Source organism: Mastigoproctus giganteus, chromosome 3 (genome assembly GCF_048544385.1).
Source record: "Mastigoproctus giganteus isolate SK-2022 chromosome 3, ASM4854438v1, whole genome shotgun sequence".
Taxonomy (NCBI): Eukaryota; Metazoa; Arthropoda; class Arachnida; order Uropygi; family Thelyphonidae; genus Mastigoproctus; species Mastigoproctus giganteus.
The window spans coordinates 102,246,247-102,259,170 of record NC_143577.1 but is presented as its reverse complement, the minus strand read 5'-3'; the positions used below and the strand labels follow the sequence as shown (position 1 = coordinate 102,259,170).

At 36.7% G+C, this 12,924-nt stretch overlaps 1 protein-coding gene across 1 annotated transcript in view; it reads left to right on the top strand.

The window, feature by feature from the left end:
• LOC150088192 (adhesion G protein-coupled receptor G6-like) overlaps positions 1-12,924 on the top strand; it is a 127,177-nt gene that overhangs the window by 33,756 nt on the left and 80,497 nt on the right. The gene's annotated exons all lie outside the window — the stretch shown is intronic.

The window sequence follows — 12,924 nt, the reverse complement described above, 5'->3', positions numbered from 1 at the left end:
ACAGCAACCCCAGAGCAATGTATCAACTGTGTGGTACTACACTGACAGTGGTAGAGAATGAAAGGGACTTGGGGGTGGTTGTGCAGGCAGATATGAAGTTCTCTAAGCAGTGCAGACGGGCTGCAAGAGTAGCTCATGGAGTATTGTCAATGATATACAGGAATTTTTCCAGCAGGGATAAGGAGGTGATTATTCCATTGTATAAGGCAATGGTCAGGCCACACCTAGAGTACTGTATACAGGTCTGGAGGCCTCATTTCAAGAAGGATGTAGAGCTGCTGGAACGAGTACAGAGAAGGGCAACAAGATTAGTGAATGGAACAAAGGGGTGCTCTTACGAAGAAAGGCTTAAGTTTTGCAAATTACAGTGTCTGGAGACTAGGTACCAGCGAGCTGATCTGATAGAGGTGTATAAAGCCTTGAATGGTTTAAGCATGCTCAATGCTGATGGGATTCTTCCTCTAGCTCAGAAAAATCACCTGAGAGGGCATAAATTCAAATTGAGGAAAGACAGATGTAGGATAGACGTGCGGAAATTTGCCTTTAGCCAGTGGGTGGTTGGTGGAACAGACTTCCATCCCTTGTGGTGGAGGTTGATAGCCTAAATAAGTTTAAGGCTCAGCTGGACAGGTATTTTGAACGAACAGAGGGGTGAAGTGGAAGTGGGTTTTTTTTTTTTTTTTTTTGGCTGATGCTGCATAAGCTTGCTTTCTTGCATCAAATGCCTCTACTACTAATGCTACTAATGCTAAAAGCACACTGCTACGGAATTTGAGGGCTGTGCAGATTTAGAAGGGGTTTTATCCCAACACGTCACAAAATTTCTCTGCTGCTGCAGAATCGGCACGGATGACTTCACCACATACTTTAATGTTTTGGAAACCAGCGTGATGCTTGAACCTATTAAACCACCCATTGCTTGCCAACGACCTTGGCTTGGGGTTTGTTGTACTTATCATTATCTTCATAAATACTTCTTGCTTAAATGGTCATTAGATTCAGGAGCACTTGCTTCTGAATCTGATTTTTTATCCATATTATTAATAGCTTTTCCATCTTCGATATAGCAGCTGAATGCTGTTCTGTGATCACTGTTGGGGTGGATTGGCCCTGGTGAAATTCGTCGATCCTTTAACATGTTCTTTTATGTGTTCACTGTCCCTTAAAATAGCCCCAGGAAGCTAATCTTGGGGACTGACTAAGTGATTTATCAGAAGCGTAATTAGCAAATTTTGATTAAAATTTCTTTATTGATTTGTTGCTTATTGAGTTTTCCGTTGCACGACGTGCACTGATTAGCTGCCCTACGTTCACGACGTCTGGGGTGAGCGGCTAGGGGTTATTCCCCTGGCCGGCCAAACGGGTACTGAGTGATAGAGCGGAGAGAATTTTGTTTAAAAATTTATTTAGTTGAGTTGGTCTTAAAGACCTTGTGTAAAGTTCAATTGTAAATAGTTGGCAAATTTAGCCTTTTAATATGTCTAGTAAACAGTCGAGCACTGGCTCTCTTTCCAAGAAAAAAGCAGAGATGATGTTGGAAGAAGAGAGTGATCTTGAGAGTGAAGAATCCGAGACTCAGGAAGAAATGGAAGATGTAGATCTTGAAGAAGCAAGTGGAAGAACTGATAGTACTGTGGAATCTCGTGATATAGGTGGTAAAAGGAAAAAGCAGGATAGATGGACACCAGAAAAGAAATTAGAGATGATTCATAATATGAAAAAGTTGTTAAATTCTATGGCAAGCAGTTCGGAACAAAGACCAATGGTAACAGGTTTGGAAAAAGTTGCAGAGGCACGAGGGAGATTGAGGGCTCTCCTACTGCAAAGGGAACATCGAGTTACAGGCAATGTGGCAACTAAGATAATGAACATCTGGGATGATCTAGAGATGATTATAGTAAAGATGGAAATAGATATACATGTTTTAAAAGCTGAAAAGAGAGACATTCAAAAGGAGCAAAAAAGGGATTATGCTACTGTATTAAAAGAAAAGTGTGTTAAACCAAAAGTGGTAGTTATTACTACGAAGAATAGTGAACATAAGTGTAGTGAAGATATCAAAGAAGATCTGATAAAAAAAGTAAGACCAGAGTTACAGAAAATCAGGGTACAAAACTTAAGAACTGCACGGGATAACAAGATCATCCTTGAAGCAGAATCAGAGAAGGACATAGACTTGCTCAAAGATTGTCCAAAGTTTAAAGAACTGAAACTGTGCGTGGAAAAAGTAAAGAAGCAAGATCCCAAGATTCTGATCTTTGATGTGGAATTAGATATAAATAAAGAAGAGTTAAAAGAACAATTGTGGATAAAGAACTTGAAGGATTATGGCGTGGACCAAAGTGTATTTCAAGAAAGCTTTAACGTAATATCAGTAAATAAAGCAAAGAATAAGAAACTAAACAATTGGATATTGCAGATAGCAGGTCCCGTCCATAAACAGCTAATTAGCAAAGGGAAAGTGTTCATAAATTGGTCTGCTTGCCGAGTTCGTGACATTGTAATGGTGACACAATGTTACAGATGTATGGCCTTTGGCCATATAGCCAAGTTCTGCAAAATGAGAGCGAGCTGCGGATTCTGTTCTATTGAAGGCCATTCATATAAAGATTGTGCTAATAAAGAAAGACCACCTTGTTGCATAAACTGCAAACGTAGGAAGATAACAGCAGAGCATACTGCAGTAGACCATACTTGCCCTGAGTATGAAAAGGCTATGTCCCTAAGCCGAAGAAGAACTGATTATGATTGAAACAGTGCTGCACTTGGAAAGAGACCCAGTGTGAGACTACAGTTTTAAGGTTTTAAAGAGTTAAGCTGAATTTTACCGCCAAACGTGTAGAGGTCTTCCTCCTCGAGGAAGGGGCGGAAACTGTGGTCACACAGGATATTCACTTATTTCTGTGTGACCACAGGCTAAAGACCAATTTTAAGAATCCTTTAATCAACAGAAATGCTTAGAACAATTTTGGCAGAGTAACAACTAAAGTGATGATAAGTCACATAAATATAAATGTATTACAAAAGTTTAAAGACTCTGGCGCAGATAGGCAATTGCCTGGGTGGCGCATTGAAGGTTCTGTTGCTTAAATGGAATGTCCCTTAAAATAGTATTCACTGTTGAAGCAGCGAGACCTAATTCCATGCAATAGAGGGCAAATTTGTCCTGCTTCGTACTTCTTAATTAATCATCGTAATTTCTAAATCAATTTTGTTTTGTTTCCTAGCAATGCCAGCACTTGTGGTTTCCACTGGTCCCTTTCCCTTCATCATTGTAATGAAGAGAAGATTCTTCAAATTTATTTAGGGTTTTTATATGATTGAAGATTTCAGTGAAGGGGAACTCATTTCACCATAATACTGTAATGTTAAAACCCACAGAATTCCAGTTATCGGTATTATTGCAAATGCAATAAGATCGTATTTACTACCCATTTAAAATACATTGTGCTAACAGAAAAAGCCCAATAAACTGGAAAGTGCAAATTGGTTTTATTGTTTTATGGTAGTGACCTCCAGAAATGTGTTTTAGAAAAATATCACAAATGCCTTCAAAATTGATTCTTATAATGGAACATATAACGATTAAAGTGTAGTGCAATTTGCATTATAAAAATGACCTTTTAAAGAGATAAATAGCTTAGTTATATAACGAAAATTTCAACTTCCGAGGTCTTGGAATGAATTACCAAAAAAAAAAAAAAAAACAGTGTGTTATTGGATTCACATTACAATATTTTCACGATACCTCCATTTATTCCTACGGGATGCAAAATACATTTCCACGATTTTTTTAACTTTGCACCGGCCGACAAAAACTTATGTGAAGTCGAGTTTCCGTAAGTTGAGTGTTACGTAAGTTTGGGGAGCGGCTGTATTATTTTTTGTCTGATGGGCCTGTAATGTAGTTAAGTTTTATCTGTTCTTTCTGAAATTGAAGGAAATTTATATGCATTTTTTCAGTACATAATTCTTGAAGGGGAAAAAAATATATATACATATATATGGTGCTTTAACAGAAATATTAAACAGCAATACTGTATTCTTAAAAAATAAACATTTGAAATTATGTTTCTTGTAATGATCGTAACACTTCCCAGTAAGATATTTTTTTTTATGTGGAACCTAATTCAGAGTACAACACTAAAAACAGGTAACATGGAATGATTACACTACATAATCAGAACCTCACTCATGCACAGGATCGAAATGCATTTGGATCCTCAAGGAAAATTTGTATAGTCATACGAAATCTCATTTATATTGGGAAGATATTATTTGGCTTTCTATCTCTCTTCTTGTTTTTTTTTTTTTTCACCATAACATTTCGAGGTGCTATTAGTGGAGGCAATTCCTGGAAATTGGAAAATCTCTTTTTGAAATTTCTCAAGAATTCAATTTTGTAGTCCTCCCATTTTTCTTGTTACTTACTGTTAGTATATGAAAAACAGTATAAAAAAATTTATTCTGACATTATAATAACTTAATTCATTAAAAGTTAATATTTAATTCAGTTCATATTTCAGAAAACTATCTTTTTAAAAATCATAATGCATTAATGAAATTGCTGGTATGATGCTCTCTTTTTTGGTAACAAAATCAGTATTATTTTATTGTTTTTAGTACAGTGAACAACATTAAAGTATTTCCCATTATTTTTCCTCTCCTTTCATTTACATATAGTTTTACATATTCATATTTTACATTTACATATTCAATGAATGCTTTGCTATAGCCATTTAAAACATTTGGGCAACTGTAAGCAAGTTGAAATTTTTTGTTCCATACATTCTAGTGAGACTGAATTACCTTCATCATTTTGGTGAAAAAAATAGTCTCTTGTTCTTGTCAATATTTTACTTATAAATATGACAATTCACAAACATTTTCTTCATAACCTCTTTCACACATTTTATAATTTCATTTTTAGAGCTGATTTAAAAAAAAGTCATAATCCTAATTTGATGCAATGCATGCTAGGTTACTTGAATATTTTTTATTTACCACAATTTTTTGTATTCTGTCTCCCAAAATAAAACAAATTTTTTACATAATTCATTACTTGAAATTTTTAATAATTAAAAAAAAAAAATGTTCTGGTTATAGTCCAACATGGTCACATAGATCAGAAGTATTTATAACTAGTCATTCAACAATGATTTTTATCATTATCCTCACTTTACCTTCATCAGACCTTCATCAATATCATCGATGAATACACAAAACAACAATGGGCCCAGCACTGAACCCTGGGGAACTCCACTAATAATATTTGTCCACGAAGAGCACTGTCCATTGATTACCACTTTCTGTCGTCTCCACTCAACCATCCTTTTATCCATTGTAGCAACTTACCCTTAATGCCACACCTCTCCAATTTGTACAGCAGTCTTCCATGTGCAATAGTATCAAAAGCTTTCCTGAAATTCAAGTATATGATATCAAAATTATTTTTGACATTCAGTTCCTTTGTGACCACATTATAGTATCCAATCAAATTGGTCAGACAAGACCTCCCTTTAACAAACCCATGCTGTCTTAACAATTACTGCAGTCTTGTCTAGAGGATCGTGCAATGCTTCTTTAACCAGTGACTCCATTATTTTCCCTGGAACACAAGTTAAACTAACAGGTCTACAATTAAGAAAGATATATACATAAAATATATACAGGTCTATAATTACTTGTGTCACCTTTTGAATCCGCTTTGTGAACTGGTGATATGTGTGCACACCTCCAGTCCATAGGGGGCTCTCCTGAGTCCAAAGAAGCTGTCATAATTATGGCTAAGGGTTTGCTTTCTTCCTTTGCTGCCTCCTTTAATATAACCGTATAGATCCCATCCACCCCAAGTGCCTTCCTTATGTTTAACTTCAATTTCTCCTCCACTTTTCTCTCAATTATTACAAAATCACTTAGCTCCCTGTTAGAGTTTAATAAACTTCTGGCATTCTCCTCATTGAATAACTTCTCATGTGTGAATATAGATTCAAAATATTCATTCAGTTTGTCAGCTACCTGAGCATAATTATCAAAATTCAACCCATCTAAGTTAAGTGGTCCAATCTGATTCATCCCCTTCCTTCTAGAGTTTAAATAAGTAAAGAACTCTTTGTTGTTTTTCTTTGCATCCTTTGCCAAAGATTTCTCATAATCTGCCTTCGCCTTCCGAACCACCTTTGTGACTTGATTATGGACAAGCTTATATCTGCCATGGGCTTCTGTGTCACCTGATAATTTTTATGCATCCCATACAGTTTTCTTCTCTGCCACAAGCCTCATTAATTCATCTGACATCCGTTTTAGACCTGAACCTTGAACAGTATTTCCTAGTTGTAATGAAAAGCCTAGTAGCCTCCAAGATTAAGTCCCTGAAGGCTTCTCATTTAGAATTCAATGTTAGTAACATCATCAGTTGATCCTACCGAATTTAAAAACTGTCTGACACTCCTGTAGTCACAAAATCAAAAGCTCTCATAATTATGGTAGTTACATCTTTAATTATTTCTCATATCAGTACATTGTGATCACTATCACTCAGTGGTTTCTTTATCTGCAAATTATTAATGCATGAATAATCACTGCTGATAATCAGATCAAGGGTGTTACTCCCTCTGGTTGCCTGTCTAACATGCTGCTGTAGAAAACAATCATCCAGTAAATCCACAAAAGCCTTGCTAGTGTGCTAGTGACTAACCCAAAAGTTACCATCAGCATCTGGGAAGTTAAAATCCCTCATTATAAGACACTCTCTGATTTACTGTCCCATTCTATTTCTCTATTCATTGTACTCATCAGAGTCGTTAGACCTATAACACCCTTCTACCCACATTTTTGCTTTCCCGGTGCTTGTCATACCAAACTGACTCAACATTGCACTGTCCATTTATGTCAACTTGATGCACTTCCTTATATTTTGTGTTTCTTAACTAACAGCATAATCCCTCCTCCCTTCCTATCCTGTCTATCCTTTCTATACACATTGTACTCCCCAAATTCCAATTCTGTTTTCCTTATATCTGTGTGACACCATGTCTCTGATATCCCAACAATATCTGCCTTTGATGTCAGCACCAGCACTTCAAATTCATCAAAGTTATTTACTATACTTCTTGAATTTGTGTAAATGCAAGTATACATGCACCTGTTCTTACTCTTAGTTATTCTAATACAGTCCATGTATTTACTTTTGTTTCATGACCCCCATCAGTTCTTGAAATGCCCAGCAACTTGCTTTCCGGGCTGCTGTTCATTCGAATAGAAGCAGTGCAAGAATCATTTCCACCCCTGCCTGTGGCTACTGTTAATCTATTAGTCTGTGAATCGCCCCACCAAACTAGCAGTTTTCTGACCCATCTAACATTGTCTTGATAGCATCAGCCAATATTCTTGCACCCTTTCTATCTAAGTGTATCCCACCCCTATAGAAGCAGTCTCTCCTGTTAACAAGCACAGACCACACTGAAAAAAAATTCTACCCCATGATCCTTGCACAATCTCTTCAGGGCTGAATTGATTGACAGGATTGCAGACAGTTTCAAATTGAATCCTAACTCGTGACTTTTTAACATTGACCTGTACTTGTTAAAAAAATCTGCAGATCTACACTTAATGTCATTAGTTCCAATGTGTACAATGATATCACCTTTTTTACCCTTAAAAGATGATATCTGCTCTACAACTTCATCAGATTTTTTTGTCTTGGCAGTCATAACCTTTTCCTATTCCACCTCTCCTTTTTTGCACAATATATTTCCTGTTTCCCTGACAATTGAGTTGCCAACGAAAGCTAGCTCCTATGAGACCAGCACATTCTTCCCTGAAGATTGCTGCTGTGTTGCCTGGTGCACAAGAGTGAGCTCTGGCATTGAGTTGGGCAGCTGAGAACTTGATGGGCCCCATTTTAATTCCTTTGAGGGCATCTAAGTTTTGGCCTGACTGTTCAAACTCTCGTAGGCACCTCCGTAGCCAGGTGGGAAGGAGCAGCAGTGCGTAGCACACGCTTCTTGATTAGACCAGGGTTCGAGCCCCATCACCACCAAATACGGAGAATGCGAAAAGATCAGAAAATGACCACCGCATATCCCGGAGCAATATGGCCTTAGTTGCTAATGCTCCAAATAACAAACAAACAAACATCAAACTCTTGTAGATGCCCACCAGAATGCTGGGTTGGCACCTAATTTCTTCACATTGTTTTCACCCACACACACACAAAGACATCCTCCATGTCTAGATCATGTCCTGTTCTAGATAGGTCCGTGAACCTATCTTGAACAGGGCATGATCTAAACAATATCATTTAGCTCCCTATTAGAGTTTAGTAAACTTCTGCCCTCCTCTTCCTTACAGAATTCCTCTTGTGAATGTAGATGAAAAATACTCATTCAGTTTGTCACCTGTCTGTTTGACTCTTGTCAGCAGTCTGACAAGAGTTGAACCATCAATATGAAGTGGACCAATCTGATGACACATACACCAGTTGATGACACATACCCTATAGTTTTGAGGGAGAGTGTGAGGGAGTGTATAGAACAATTGAGGTGAAATATGAGGGCATCTTTGGACTCAGGGGAGATTTCTTTGGATTGGAGAAGAGCCATTGTATAGGCAATACATAAAGGCTGTTCTAAGAGCAAGTTTATAAATACAGACTGTTTAGTATGACTTCAGTGGTAGAGAATATCTTAGAGGCAATGATTAATAGTGGAATTCAGGGACTTTAGATAGATAATGGCATTCTGAAGACACACAACATGGTTTTGTTTAACTAAGTTAATAGGCTATTTTGACACATTTACTCATGCACTGTATATAGGGAACAGTTTTGGCTTGGTTTATTTGGATTTTAGCAAAGCATTTGTCTTCTCAGTCCTTCATGAGAGGTTATTCTATAAGCTGGAACAGGTTGGGATTTCTGGTAAGATTCTAAGATAGGTAGCTGGGTGGTTGCAGGGCAGAAGGCAGATGGTTTGTGATTAATGGATATTCTTCAGATTGGTGTAACATCAGGAGTGGGGTTCCCCAAGGATCTGTTCTTGGACCAAGTGTGATGTAAAAATTTGCAGACTACATAAAAATTGGTAGAGTCAGTAATGATTAGTGCCAAGCAATGCTCCTTCAGGATTACTGGAACAGACTTCAAAGATGGTCAGGGAAATGGCAGCTGTGTTTTAATGTAGCTAAATGCAAAGTCTTACACTTGGGAAATAGCAACCCCAAAATAAATTATACATTTGGTGGAGTTGAATTAAAAACAGTGTAAACAGGTAGCCAGGAAAGCCTGTGGTGTCCTATTCATGATTTATCAAACATTATCCTGTATAGCTAGTGAGGTCACAATCCTACTGTATAAGGCAATTGTAGGACCACATTTGGAATATTGTGTTCAAGTATGGAGACCTCATCTGAAAAAAACAAAAAAAACAAAGAGCTTCTTGAAAGGGTCCAAAGACTTGCAACTCAAATGGTGAGAGTGGCAAATGGACAACCATATGAGGAAAGACTCTGATAATGTGGCCTACAGAGCTTGGCAATCAGGCACCTCAGAGGCAACCTGATAGAAGTTTATAGAGAATTCCAGAACTAAGGGACATAAATTCAAATTACAGGAGTTGAGGTTTATATTAGATTATAGAAAGTTTTCTTTTAGCCAGCAAGTCATTGATTACTGGAACAAGTTGCCCTCACAGGTAGGTGAGGCTGACAGTTTGATTAAATTCAATTGTCAACTGGATAGTTACCTTTATAATGGAGGGAAGTATATAATTTTTATGTTCTTATTTGGGTTTTTTTTTTTTTTTTTTTTTTTTTTTGCCAGTGTGGCAGAAGCCTGTGACTACCTTGTACTATATGGCAATTACTGTTATGAAGAACCCAAGCATCTATTCATGTTTCATATCATTTTATGATATGAAACATGAAGATCTGCTTGTATGATGATTTGTAGCTAGCACTTATTGCATCCATTCAAAATTTTGCTTCTGGATCACAATAAACATTGTCTTCTAACACAATTTAAAAGTTTAAGATAATTTAAAAGTTACCCCATCATACAGGGATTGTTGGCATCTATAGGTATTACAGTAATACCCCGACTTACGCAAACTCGGAGTTACGCGGTTCTTGATTTTTTCGTTTGGCAACACTGCCACCCACTATCTTCAAGGTCGTTTTTCATATGTTATCGATATACGGTGCGACGGTGGAGAGTGAGAGCGAAAGATGAACAAAATTCAACTTTACTGCGCATGAACTGCACACATATACAAGAATTTGTATTCCAACTGTCATATTTATATGTGTGCATTCGAATTCGTGCTCAATGTTTGTCGGAAATTACATCATTTTCACAAGAGAAATGGATCGCGTCGGTCGAGCCGTATACAGTCAGTCCTCGTATAACACGTGTTTACACTACACGAATTCGATCATACACTATTTATAAATACGGTAATGATATCTTATAATATAACACGAACCGAATTGGTTTATGCATGATTCGCCTTTGTGTTTACAAGAAATGGCAGTCGAAAACGCAGAATCACCCCAACCGAACACAACACGATAGGAATGAAGAGAAGATTCTGAAAATGTATTTGCTTTAGGGGAAACACATTTCACCATAATAACGTAAAAACCAACACAATTCCAGCTATCGGTATGCAATTAGATCGAGTTTACTACCAGTTTATAACAGATTCCACTAGCAGAAACGCAACTGGATTTTTATTGGTAGTAACCCCTAGAAATGTGAGGTGTTAATAGTGTATCTCTGCCTTTATGGTGTTGTTTATTCAGTTGCTACATGCGCAGCTTTGTTTATGCGTATCAAGCGTGCCTCCTCATTTTGTAATTGTGCTTTATTCCCTAAAAATGAGTAAAATACTTAAAAGGTGTGAAAAGGAAGCGTACTGGTGAAGACACTGCAGATTCAGAGAGAAAAAGAAAAGCAATTATCGATAAACAGAGGCGGACTGGGTCAAAAATTTATTGTGGCCTCATACTATAGTTTATGGCCAAAATCACACAGGCCCACCGGGGTTTCCCCGGTAAGGCTTATGGCCAGTCGGCCTCTGTCGATAGAGAAAAAATATGAAATTGTGAAACGCTTTGAGTGAAATGAAAGACCATGTGATATTGCACGTGCTACAGGCCTAAATGAGGCAACGGCGAAAAGCACATGACAATTGCAAACTTGACAGGTCTCAGCTCAATTGAAAAGGGCTTAAAAATTTTAGAAAACATAGACTACAAATTCTGCATGAAAAAAAGAAGTCTCTGTGTCGTCAGACGAATTTGTTAGATTTTATGAAGCCATCGACATCAAAATAATTTTTTTACGTAAGTCATTTATTTTTTTAATACATATTTTGTATTAATATGTATAAAGAACTGCAATTTTATTAATATTTTTCTTCTAAATTAGTGTTTTTGTTAGTTGTTGGTCCCAATTAAACAAAATTTATATGTATTTATATGCAAAGTTGTACCCCGACTTACGAGAATTCGACTTAAGCGATTTTCGTTGGACCCACCTATCGCGTAACTTCGGGGTATTACTGTATACTATTTCCTATAAATGTTGGATTCTCTCTCTTACCTTCTAGTAAGATGGTAAAAGACCTGCTGCCTTGTAAATTGGATGGGTACAGGAAATGCTTTTGCTGGTGATCACTGCATCCTGGTAGCAAAGTGGCCAGAAACACAATTTTCAACATAACAATATACACACACTACACACGTCTGGCCTGCTTAAAGAGGTAACTTCACACAGAACCACAGATGAGTTGACCTAGCATTCAAGAGCTACTACTCCCATAGAAAATATACATGTCCATTCCAAAACAGGATGCCATTGTGGAATGGCCACAATAACATATGTTGAATTGATGCCATTTGAGTTTTAACTGTCTTAATTTTAACACATCTGAATCAAAGTCCAGCACCATGTGTAACAGTAGAGCTTGGCAATCAGGATGGATGTTTATAATGGATGTTTAAAGAAGATTTAATGTTGAGTCCCCAATGTTGTCAAGCAACTGAAGAAGATGAGCAGCAAAGTTTTTAAGGTTGAGAGCCAGATCTGGTAGTAAACACAGCTTATTTTTTCTTTTTTTTTTAAGGTTACAGTGTGTATATGTAGGGTCAGAGCATGCATGTCTCATAAATCTGCCATCCTTGGGGGACAAAGCACATTTCTGATTCTTTAAAATTCTGGGATAGTTATGCATTTAGCCCAAGTATTCAATGGCAATCGAATCACCTTAAAAACTAAATATATACTACTCTCTGAAAACTAGTATTGAAAGTCTTGCAAAATTAATGATATTATACATTGCAAATATGTAGTAATAATGATATAAAGTCTAGGAAATATGTAGAGCAGAAAGAAATTGTTTTGTACTTAAAAGTTAATGGAGATTGTCATAATTATGTCACAAATTTGTGAAAAGGTTTTTATAATTTGACTATAGATTTTTATATAACATTAATTTAGAAACAAACAAATAAATAAAGTATTTGCTGGGTAATGTAAGATATAAATTGCATCTCACTAAAAACTAGAATGGGATATGATAAGAGTTCACTGCAAATTGAGAGTTTACACGACACTGAGAATCTCATTAATCATATCACTAATGGTAATATTAATCACATTATAGACTGAGATTAATATTCTCCCTTCTGCTGATATTGTTGTTTATACTTCTGAGAATATAAGTGTTGTTGATTGGGTTTCTTTGATATAGCGAGCCATCCACCTGGGTTTAAACTTCCTGAGACTGCTGGGTATGATGAATCATGTGTACTGGATTTTGTCTAGGATTTTTAGGTGTTTGCTATCTAACCAATTATGGTTTGTTACTTCCTTGTCTTGTTGTTCTTACTAGAATTTCATCCTTAAAAACAGATAGAAATACT